Genomic DNA, 12,591 nt, shown 5'->3' on the forward strand with positions numbered 1-12,591 from the left:
ATTCAGAGAGAGAGAGAGAGAGGGAGAGAGGGAGCAAGTGCGTGCCCATTCTGTCTCTTGACTTTCTGTCTTCCTTATGCCTGACACAGATGTGTGCTATCAGTGAGCCTTTAAGAGCTTCATCTTAGGTGGAGTATCTGCAGGCCCAGCTGTTCCTCAGAGCAACGAGGTGGCTCAGCAGATAAACCACAATGTGTGCAAGCTAAACCAGGGCTGTCGCTTCCCTTCTGCCCCCAAATCTCCCACATGAATGTCTCCCTCGGCCCACCCAAACTAGAGAGGAAGGGCATTTCTAAGACATGGAGCTCAGTCTGGCCAAGCAGACCTGTTTCTAGTCCACCGTGGCACTACTCGTCACCTCAGTGTTGGACGTCGCTTGACTCAGCCTGGGTATCTTGGTTGTGAGGAGTCGGTGTCCCGGAGGAAAAAATATAGGCTCCAGATGTGCTCTACAGATCACGGGATTTGGAGTCAAAAGACCTGCTTTCCGTTTCAATTTTTGGCCTTGGGTTTTCTGGGGAAATCATCGAAGTGTTTATCTGGTGTCCTAACCTCCCCGAGACGCAGATTTGGCATCCATAAAATGAAAATCAGAGCACCTGTCGGGGAATGGGTTAGCAGACCTAAATGACATCATCCCTGTGATGTTTTTGTTATTGTATGATGGCGTGTGCTGATGCACCAACCTTCACAAACCAGCTTTCCTGTTCAACTGGCTCATGGGCAGAAATAGGATGTTCACAAGCTCTTTTGAGCAGAAAGTGGGAAAGAAGGTACAGAATGGGTGGACTTGCTCACATGGCTCTTGGCAGGTTTCAGGCCCTGTCCAGGAGAGATTGAAGACGTCAGTGGGTGGCCATGGGGGTCTCTCCATAAGGCAGCTCGCCACTTGGCAGGTGACCTCCCTCAGAATGGACAAGTGTGAAAGAGGGTGCCCGAGATGGAGGGCACTGTCTTTTAGGACTTCCTCAGAAGTGTTGTCCCATGGCTGTCCACCAGAAGTGCGTCACTAGGTCTGGCCCCTATTCAAGGGGAGGGCATTACCGAGCTGCACGCACAAGGTGGTGGGAGCATGAGGGCCATCTTAGGAGGCTGGCTGCCCTCGGTCAGACAGAATTTAGCCCTAGTCTTGTTCTATGAGTTCCAGTTCAGTATTCTTAAAATTTTCTTCCGCTGTTATTTATTTGAGGAGAAGCAGTTTTGGCAAACGGTCACAACATTTCCTTCTCTCGCCTTGCTCTTATCCTACGTTGACAGCTTAATGACTTAGACAAATGAATAAACATAAAGGAGGCAGCATATCATAATGATAGAGGGTATGAGCTCTGAGGTTCGGATAGTAGGTCCCCATTTATCAGATGAGATTCTGCAAATTTCTAAGCCTCAGTTTTCTCAGCTGTAATGTGAGAATAAGAATAAGATTTACCTCATTGGAGAAGACAATGTGAAGGGACCCATAAACTTGGCATATGGTAAGCACTCAATAAATTTCAGAGATACTGTTGTTGATATGGAGATACCGTATTTACTAAGTACCTGCTCTCCAGTGACTTTTAGTTTAGAACAGGAGCCTAAAAATTCCACTTTATTTTCTCTGTTATTTTATCACCCCTGATTTCGGTATAAAATCATTTCAATTTTCTTATGGAAGGAAAACCAAAAGGCCTCCTCGTTAAACTGAAAACCACTCTGGTGTTCTCCTAAGTAGCATCCAGACAGAACATTGAGATGCTCCTTGAACATATTTTTCACTCCCTCTTGCTTTTCTGTTGCCCTTGACATTCTGCCGCTCTGGCTATTAGAAGGTTAGAAGGATGTTTATAACTAAGAAGACGAAAGTCCTTGGCACATGGCCTTGAGCTCTCTAGAGGAAGTGTGCCTCTGAAATATAACAAATAAATAATAAATAGGCAATGTTTGGAGCAAGCGACATAAAACTTCCGGCTTCCCTCAGAGGGAACATCCAGGGCTTTGCAGGGGTGGGCTATAGGTTTCTAAATGTTGAGGGAAGTGTCATCTTCTATTATGAAAACATCCTGATATTTTCTCTTATTGTCAGTGGAATATAATGAATTAAAAATTTCATAGGGCTGTATAATTATGTTTTATCATAATGGAAAAACTGAAGTCTTAATAAAATATCTTAAAACACACACAAATTCTCTATCCTGAAAGTGCTCTAAAAATAAAGTCTCTTTAAAATGACACAAAATCTCTTAACAAAGTAAATGTTTATGATTACAAACCTTGACCGCAAATGACATACCAGGCATGGTGAGTTTAAGCCTCTCTCCAGATTGGTCAAACATTTGTCCCTTTGCAGTTAGGGGACAGGACACATAAGCCCTTACTACGTATATACCAACAATACACCTTTAAGTAGGTCAGGGAAGCACCATACATATGTGCTTTAAGCAAGTGTTTCTTTATGATTAAGCTTGAGACATGGCATGAATGGTGGGAATTTCAGGAGCGATGGAGGCTAGTAGGGAAAAGTGCTTTTGATCTGGGAAATTTTCTCTGACTCTCAGTTAATTAAACCATAGACAGAACTGCCAAGGGGACACTCCTGTGCCTTAACACCCCGAGTCTCCTTAGGGGACTCACGAGTTTGCAAATCTTCCTAGGATTGATTGCTTGTGGTGTAACCTTAAATTATTCCTTAATATGAGTTCTTGGGACCAGACATTGAGCCTTTGAACCAGGAACTGCTGATGTTATTGCTAATCCTCACAGCATTAAGTATCTCCATCATTTAGGGCTCCTTGTGGCAAGCAACAGAAACCAACACTGGTAAATGTGATTGAAAAAGGAATTTGTTCGGCTCATGGAACCATGGGAACAGCTAAACATCAGGCTTCAGGAAGAACAAGAACACAGACAATCTGGGGGTTTTGGGAGCAGGGAATAATGATAGTTTGTCCTGGCAGCCTCTGATGTCTCTGGCCCCTGGCTCAAGGCCTACGAATGATGGTGGTGGTGGTGGTGTGTCTGATCGCCCTGGCTTGAGTCTCTTGCTTTCCCTTAGGGTAATCTGATTGACAGGGAATGGGGTAGGCTTCTCTCCACAATGGGATGGGAGGGAGGTTGTTACCAAACGAACAAGAAGGGATGCCCTGAAGGCCAAGATCCAAAGTATCTTCTATAATATTCTCATAATTTTAAAGTTGAGGAATGAGGTCAAGTATGTTTACTTAGATACCACAGCATGTGTCTCGGCGACAACTGAGATTTGAACTCACAGTGGTCTAATACCCAGGCATCTGCTCTGCTCCTCCTCCTTCCCTCTGCCAAGTCCTCTCTATGCTACTGAGCACGATAGCATAAGGGTTGACATCCGTACCCCGGAAGATCCACAGGCCTATGTTTGTAAGACCTTCTGATGTCTTCTGGCGAAAGGTGTGGTTTGAATAGGAAGGAGTCAAACATCACTGTGTCTGACCAGCGCAGGAGGAAGTGAACAGAAAAGGACAATTTGCGGTAGCTGTTTTTCCCTCTCTGGCAATAATAGTTCCAAACAACCGAGCTTTAGGTGATGTCCTTAACCCAGAACACCCACGGCTAGCTAGCTAGAGATCCTAGTGTAATTCTGAATGTAAAATTCGAGATCTGGACTGATTTTAAGAGTTGGTAGTTGTGGGTCGGTGGCCAAGGGCTCAAGCTTAAGCTGATTCTCCCCCCAAATAACAAGCATTAAAGATGTGAGTAGTGGCTTAGCCGACTTTTAAAATGTGCCTGGACTTAGGACTCAAAAGAAAATGCTATTATATTATGAAAATATGTAGCATATATAGTTTACACAATGCTAAAAATTTCTGGTTTAGAGTTCATTTAAATATGGTTATTTCTACTTAGAAGTTACTTAAAACTTTTGTGCAATTATACTAGTCATTTAGTCAAAGGAGAGACAGTTCGAACCAGGACTTTCCTTTCTATTATTAGAGGAGAGAATGTCAGGTACTTAGCGCAGCAGACTGGTATATCGAAGCTACTCAGTACCTGCTTATTCCATCCCCTTTGTGAAATCAAGTAAGTTTTAATTAATCATTGTTCACATACTTCAATATTCTTATTCACCCAACATGCGTGGACTACGTACCCAGGGGTCAATCACATGTCATTCTACTTCTCCAAATCCGTCAGTGCTTGCTAGCCCCGCCTAATGCGTTGCTACTCAAAGTGTGGTCCACGGACTAGCAGCAGCAGTAACACCTGGAAGCTTGTTAGGACCAGAGGTCTCAGGCCCCAGCCAGACTTCCTGAATTGGAGTCAGATCTCGGTGTAATTTGTATACGTGCTAAAGTTTGAGAAGCACTGACCCACTGGATCAGGTTCCCCTTCCTTATCATAAAATATGATCTTGCTCCTGGCCCTTTTACTTCTACTCCTGCCACTCTCCTCCTTAGGATTTGAACTGACATCCCCTGGACACACGAAGTTGTTTCCTGTCTCTGGGTTTCTCCCATGCTATTCTCTTTGCCTGGGACCTGGTTCTCCTTTTTTCTTATTGTCTTACAAGACCTACGCTTTCTGTAAGACATGCATACATGTCATTTGTTCATTTATCCACGCATGTGTTCATTCTCTATGTATTATTAACTACATATGCCAAGCACTGTGCTCAGGCACCTTCTCTAAAAAAGCCTCCACTGAGATGGGTGGCCCTCCTCTCTGCTCTCTGATGTACCAGATATAACTCCTTCATTGATGTATAATGCTATGTTGACGTTTGCTGTTGACATTGACCTTAGGGGCCAAGGAGGCTGCCATAGTTCTCTTTGTTTGCCCTGCATCTGGCATAGTTCCTGGTTGTCAGTGGAAGCTCAAGCAGCGTTTGGTTGGCTTCAACTGTTGCACTTCGAGGAACTAGTGTTTGGGCCAGGACCACAGCAGGTGATCTCTGAAGCTATTCATGACCCAAAGTGAGAATGCTCTTGGCCCAGACACCCTCGCCAGCCATCTGCCATGGGGGTGTTCCTCTCTAATTCACTCGAAGGCCCTGTCTTGGCCAGTGGCAAAAGTGACGTAATCCCTCATCTACACACTGAACAGATCTGGTTGCTGAGAGTGTCACGGGCAGGAAGGACTCAGCATACCGTCATGAGCAGGAAACAGGGGAGGGCCATTACATAAGTGATAAAGATTAACTGAAACAAACAGAACAGATAGTAAATGAGAACGGGAAGAACCTAGTTAAAATATGGACTGTGGAGCCAGGTGGCCTGGGTCCAGAACCCCAGCTCTGTTTCTTGCAGATCTTGGCCCAATTGTCAAATTCTCTATGCTGCAGTCTCCCCCACTGTAAAGTGGGAAGAGTAATAGTACCTACCTTATGGAGATTAAACAACTGATTACCCATAAAGACTTGCAATAGTGCCTCACACACCATAAGCCTTACATTGCTTAACAGATAGAAAATTTTGAATCATTTGAAAATAAAATTCAGTGCCTCATTCTCTTTCCATCAGTGTAAGCCTTCCCACCAGTAAGTGCATTTGCCCACTTCCCAGTATCCTCCTGGGCGTACAGTGGGAGTGTGTACATCTTTAAGCCCGAGCAAGGCTTTAAAGAAATGAACAAAAGGGAAACAGCTGCTTTGTTTTTGAAAAGATTTGCCAAGCTCACGTAGTTAAATTTAATGGCTGGGTGTTTTAAACCCTGGAGAACAATATAATTTGTGTCATCACCTGCTACAAAGGACAACTCTGGCGAGCGTTTCATTTTGGTCGCCTGAAAACCGAACTTGAACAAAAGAAGCAAAAACAAACACAAATACAGTAATGGGAAAACTCTAGCTAGGCTTTGGGAAAAGATGGTCCGGTCCTGTCATGTCTTCATAGAGCAGGACAAAAATAACATGGGCACCTGCAAAGTTATTTTTCTTACCAAATAGTTCCATTTTTAAAGTGATATTTTGTAATGGAGTATTTCTGATTCCAGCACGTGGGAGGGGGCTGGAGAAGGGGGTGGGAGACCACTCTCTGAACATCTGTGTGCGCTTTACCTGTAGTGTCTCTTTTAATCCTCCCAAATTTCTGTGAAGGAGATATTTCCACCATTTTACAAAAGAACACTGAGACTCAAAGAGGTTAGGTAACTTAACCAAGTTCATACAATCAATGAGTTACAGAATTGGAATACACCTGCCTAACCCTCACACCCGTGCCCATATCAAAATCTGTTCGATTTTAATGGGAACAAAGTACATATATATATATATATGTATATATATATATATATATACACACACACACATTTTCCAAGATTTTATTTATTTATTTGACAGAGAGAGAGGGAACACAGGCAGGGGGAGTGGGAGAGGGAGAAGCAGGCTTCCCGCGGGGCAGGGAGCCCGATGTGGGGCTGGATCCCAGGACCTTGGGATCATGACCTGAGCCAAAGGCAGACGGCCAACAACTGAGCCACCCAGGCACCCCCAAAGTACTTATATTTTAATCTCTTTTATGTAGTCACCAGGAACCAAATATTAAATGCTTGTGAGGTTCAGATAAAAATAATGTTTGATTTTTCTTCATGCAAGATAGAGATCTTGCTTCGCCACGGTCTCTGCATTTTGACAGTGATCACGGCAGGGGATCTGATGACAATGACGAGGACCACCATGGAAGACAACAGTCAACCGATGACCTCATATTGGTTTGGAAGCCTCAATGTCCACATGGTGGTACAAGATATCCCAATGACTTGATAAAAATGAGTATCTTGTGATAAAATTCAAAGAGATACTGATGGTTAAGGGAGCTCCCCCTCCAAAGGGACTTGGCTGGGGTGCTGTACTTCTAACTGATAGAAAAACTGGGAGATAGAAGATCTTGGAATACAAGATCCTGCTGCTTTCCTCCTCAAGGGCACTATTCCACTACACCACTTATGACCAAGTAGCCCAAGGACATGTGAGGGGACAGGAGAGAGAGAGAGAGAGAGAGAGAGAGAATAGAGAAGATTACTATTTGTAACATGTGGATTGTCCTTACTGTTATTCTCTAGGTCAAAAAATCGCTTAGTCCAGAGAAGGCAAGAGACAATTTCATTTCTCTTCTTGACACTGAGTCCAGCAGTTGTGTCTGCAAGTCCATTGCAGAGCAATGTGTGGGTGTGTTTAGAATGGGTCCGAGGGCATCAGTGAGAGAAGACCCTAGATCCTCACTTGGGTCTGATGAAGATGCCATTTCAGCAGCCCTCTAGTGGGGTCCAAAATGCTCCTGGGATATTGAAATGAGAGTGCTCGGAGTTCAGAAAACCTGGGGCTGGTCTTGACATAGTCCCACCTGCTCTATGATTTTGAGCAAATTATTGGAAGGAAGAGGTGAATTAATATTTGTAAAAATACCCTTTTAACTGAGAAAACACTATACAATTGTTGAAGGCTTATCAACAGATTGCCAATATGTATCATAGCAAATGCCGATTGGACTTTTCTCTGTCACCTCCTTTCCCCACCAGGGTTTTTATCATGCTTCTCCAAACATCCGGGAAAATGGAGAATGGTTCCCTGGCTAACTCAGATCTCCCTACGGTAAATCCTCTGAGGGTTTTGGTAGGCAGAATGAAAGTAGTTGAATTTTCTTCGCAAGTCGCTGGAGATAAAAAAAAATAAGAAGAAAGATGTTTGATGACTCTGCTGGAAGAAAATTACGCAATTAGGCTGATCGGTTATCATCTGGGCCACCCCACCTTCTCCTCTTTCCCTAACCAATTAGGCTGATCGGTTATCATCTGGGCCACCCCACCTTCTCCTCTTTCCCTAACCAACCCTCCCAATTGTCACAGCAGGTACTAAGTTAAGTAACTTAGCTCTTCTTTCTCCTCACACTTCCCCACTTCCTCTTCCCCATCCTCCGCAGGTGCCTACCCCCTTCCCATTACTGAAAATAGAAGCCATCAGACAAAGCCCCCCCTCCAACTTCTGAATTCCAATCCTACAAACTCTCCTACACCCACCTCATCCCTTCCCTCTTGTAATAAATAAATCCAGTAAAAAGCTCTCCTTTGTCCAGTCGAAGTTTCTGTATCCCGCTCCTGCTCGCCTCCCCAACGAACCTCATTATGTCCATTATGCATCAATCCTCTCACCTTTGTCCTTAACTTCCACTCTCCTTAATAGATCATTCCCACCAGCATCCAGTTGTTGAATACTAGCATCTTCCGTCTCATAGTACAAACAAAGTAAAATCACCCCCCTCCCCCGGCAGAGCAGTTCCCTGTAGCTGCCACCTTAGCTCTCCCACTTCTTCTCGCCAAATTTTTGAAAGCGTTGCTTCTTTTCTTGTCCCTGCTTCTGTGCCACCTGCACGGTGCTCTCCTGCGTGGCTCCGCTAACACTGTTCTGGCTTGGGTCACTGATGCTCTTGCTGCTAATTTCCTTAGACTATTTCAAGCTCTTATCTCACTTGATGCTCAGCAATTTTTGACACTTGCACTCACTTTGTAAAACATACTTTTCCTTGGATTTTGTAACACTACACTCTTCTTGGCCAGCCCGTCTCGGTATCCTTTGAGGATCCCATCCCCCCACCTGTCCCTCTCTTAAGCCCTTTATACCCACCGCGACCCCCCCTCAACTTGCCCACCCCCTTGGCCTCAGTTACCATCTGAATGTTGTATGTGACTCCCAAACCTCTGTGTCTAGTCCAGCTCTCTCCTTGGACCCCCAATCCTCCACATCTAACTCTCTGGTGGTCCCTACCCAACATACCTAAAACCGCACTCAGCATCTATTTCCTGAAATTTGTTCACGAACACTTCCAGTGCTTTCCCATCACCCTTGAAATGAAATCAAGGCTCTGTATGCTTTTCCAAGAACCTTCAGGTCTCGTGGACCTACTACTTCAGGCTCGGGACCCTGATGCTCTACACTCCAGCTGTTTTGACTGAGGTGCCTCCAACCACATGCCCTCTTCCATTTCTGTGCCTTTGCCCAGGCCAGTCCTCACACCTGCAACACTTTCCCCAAGCTACCCTGTTCAGTTGCTAACTCCTCCTCATCCTTTAGGTCTCTTCTTCCTCATCCTTCCAGAAGCCAATGAGAAGCCTCTCCAGTATACACCGAACTTCCCCCTAATCAACTATTTACTGTATCAAACGAAATAACCACGTTAGGGTACTACCAACAGTTACAAACCAAGCGTTCCCTGGTTCTCCTTCTTACTTACTTCTCTACCTGCCATTCTTCCCTCTACCCTTTTGTGGCACTTGCTGGCCTCTATTTCAAATATTTTTTTTTAAAGATTTTATTTATTTATTTGACAGAGAGAGACACAGCGAGAGAGGGAACACAAGCAGGGGGAGTGGCAGAGGGAGAAGCAGGCTTCCCACCGAGCAGGGAGCCAGACGCGGGGCTCGACCTCAGGACCCTGGGATCAGGACCTGAGCTGAAGGCAGACGCCCAACGACTGAGCCACCCAGGTGCCCCAAATATTCTTTTATACATATCTATCTGTCCACTAGATCACAAGCTGTTGGGAGTAATGCTGGAAATTTGAAGCAATCAATACATACTTGTTGAACTGCACTGACTGGAAATAAAATTGGGTATGACTCCAAAATAGTACATTATTTACATGGCTATTCTTTACTATAACTTACATAGTCATTCTCCTATTTTTAGACATTTAGAGTTTTGTTGTTGTTTACTATTTATATCACTGAATAAAGCTTTGATGAAGATTGTTGTTATTAAATCTTATTTCTATTGTTTCAGACTCTTTACATAGGTTAGAGTCCTAAAACTAGAGTTACTCAGGCAAAAGGCATGATAATTTTAAATTTTTTATTTAAATTCAATTAGCCAACATGTAGTACATCATTAGTTTCAGATGTAGTGTTCAATAATTTATCAGTTGCATATAACACCCAGTGCTCATCATGAAAGGTATGATAATTTTAAAGATGTCAACATGCATTATCAGGTTGTTTTCCAAAATTATTGCACAATTAAAATTCCCAGTTTTGTGAGTATTTTACAGATTGTCTTTTAAACCTTTATATAGCATGAATACACATCTAAAAAAGCACTGCAAGGGCTGTCTGAACCTATCATTTTCCTTCTCTAAGAACATTGCCTGAATGTTGAGGTGTTGAGGAGCTGGAATCTTGCAGGCCTTAAAAAGAAAAATAAAGAAAAAAGAAAGGCCATTCAAAAGGCTCTGCACAGATAGTGCAATCTACCAGCTAGGTGGTTTCAAAGGGCCAACTACAGGGCCTAAGGATTTTTAAATTTTAGTCTTTGTTCGTTTCCTTTTCAGGGAGCTCAACATGTAATATTGATGGTTAATAATGAATGTTAAAGGTTATGATGCAATGTATAGATAAAGCAGAAAAAGACTTCTTTGGAGTAATTTCACTGTCACTAGAGTGATAGTGTTTCTTGGACCAATTATAAAAAGCCAATATCTCTTTGTTGGGTCATTTGTTATGAGTCACAATAGCCCTCATCACTGGCAGTGTTAGAATGTTGAGAGACATTAAGGCATAATATTGATGTGGCGAGAAATGCATGCTCCCCCAAGTTTTTGACTATTGATTTGGTTCTCTTTGTTCAAATGGGATGTCTCTTTTGAGTAACCATTCAGCTGATCCAACAGCTAGTCATTTGCCCTGGGTGCCCTGACCCAGCTAGGCCTCACAGGCCCTTCTGTTGTGTAATGGGGGCTGCAGACTAAGTGTCTCATTGGCTTATTTGTGAGTTCCAGCCTCATCATCTGCAGGAAGAGAGGAGGATGGAGATGGTCAAATACACAGGGGAGGTTGGTGGGGAGGGGACGGTGCATAGAGTGGTTATTTAGACAGAAATAATGACTAGAGAGTAAACAATGGGAACAGTCAAGGTGCGTGTTCTCCCGGAGGAGGATGAGCAGGCTCCGAACTATGTCAGTGACAACAAGGTTAGAAAGAGAAGGGCTAATATGGAACCCATCTGAACACGGTTTATGTCTATACCAGGCCAATTATTTTGAAATAAAGTCAATTCAATTCAATAAATATTTTTTCTGAGTGTCAAGACTGTGCTAAGAATATGATGAGAATACAGCACTGCCCCTCAGAGAGCTCATAGTTTCCTAAGGGAGATAAATTATAAGCCAATCAAAATAGAATGCATTAATACACAGGCAGGGAAGTAACCAGAAGGTGGGAATGTTTGTCTGTCACAGAGGGCCAGGGAAGCCAGGTTTTCTCAATAGTTATTTTCTAGGTCATCAAATGAGGAAGTGGGGGAAAGGAGCTTTTACAAAAGCATAGAGGAATAACACACCATGAGTTATTTGGGAGCTATACGCAGTGTGGCATTGCTGAAGAGTAAATGCACTGTGGATTATTAAAATCTGAGTAGGGTAGGATGCTGGGGAAGTTTCCCCAGATGGACTGATAAAGGGCCTTGTAAGCCTTGTGGAAAGACACTTTTACCTGCAGGAAATCAGGAGCTGGTGAAGGGTCCTAAGCAATGGACCCGTGGGTGGCAGAGGCTGGGAGTGCAGGCCCTGATCAGACACCTGGCACTGATATTCTGGAACTGTCAGGTCTCCCCTCGGAGCCTTGGGCAAGTTCCTTGGCCTGTCAAATGCTGTTTTCTCAGTTTTATAAAGCAATGTAATAAGTGTATCTGCTTCATCAATTCATTGTGAGGATTAAATGAGAAAATGCCTGAAAATACAGTGTATCACCACCATCATCACCATCATCACTATCACCACCATCATCACCATCACCATCATCATCATCACCATCATCACCATAATCGTCATCATCACCATCACCATCATCACCATCATGACCATCATCATCACCACCATCATCACCATCATCATCACCATCATGACCATCATCATCATCACCACCATCACCATCACCATCATCATCACCATCATCACCATCATCATCCTCCTCACTATCACCATCATCATCATCACCATCATCATCACCATCATCACCATCATCATCACCACCACTACCATCATCATATTTCTATTACCGCTTTGGTTTCAAGGCTGAGGATTATTTTAAAGGGAGAAGGGAAAATAGGAAAGATAATCAGTTACAGACCTATTGCAGTAGTCCAGATGTGAGATGATAAAGCTGACAGGAAGCATGGTAGGGCAGGCTGATTCGAGAAATGCATAGGAAGTAAAATCAACTGTTGTTAATGAATGTAAAGAGAGGAGTAGAGGGTGGCCTTCATGTTTTTGGTTTAGAAGACCAGGGGACAAACAGTATCACCATGGTAAGTAAAGCAGAAAGAAGAGAAATTAAATATGTTTTTAAATGCCTTGTCTGAATTAATCATAATGATAAAAATAGCTAACATTTTACAAAGATTTTACCATGTGCCATGTACTAGGCTAAGCACTTCACATATAGCAACTAATTTCCTGCACCTCACAACCAATCAGAATAGGTAATATTATTATTATTATTATTCCAATTTCCCAGATCAAACCGAAGCCCAGAGAGGTTAAGTAATTTGCCTACTGTGGAAAAACCATTTTATCCCCTTGATGTTACCTGCCCTATTCTTTGCTTTTGCTGGCTACACCTTTGCAGTTTTCCCCTTACATTGTAGCAGCTTCTTGGCAG

General features: G+C 43.4%; 1 long non-coding RNA gene across 4 annotated transcripts in view; it reads left to right on the plus strand.

The window, feature by feature from the left end:
• Positions 1 to 12,591, plus strand: part of LOC141373097 (uncharacterized) — a 148,220-nt gene that overhangs the window by 103,393 nt on the left and 32,236 nt on the right. The window contains exon 4 of one of the 4 annotated variants that reach the window (XR_012378739.1): positions 6,582 to 6,699. The exons of the other annotated variants lie outside the window; for them this stretch is intronic. This is a non-coding gene — a long non-coding RNA (uncharacterized lncRNA). Of the gene's footprint in view, positions 1 to 6,581; positions 6,700 to 12,591 lie in introns of those variants that run through there. 4 annotated transcript variants of the gene reach the window in all.

This window comes from Callorhinus ursinus, unplaced genomic scaffold (assembly GCF_003265705.2).
Source record: "Callorhinus ursinus isolate GAN/ISIS: 27379988/994484 unplaced genomic scaffold, GSC_fseal_2.0 scaffold7, whole genome shotgun sequence".
Lineage (NCBI taxonomy): Eukaryota > Metazoa > Chordata > Mammalia > Carnivora > Otariidae > Callorhinus > Callorhinus ursinus.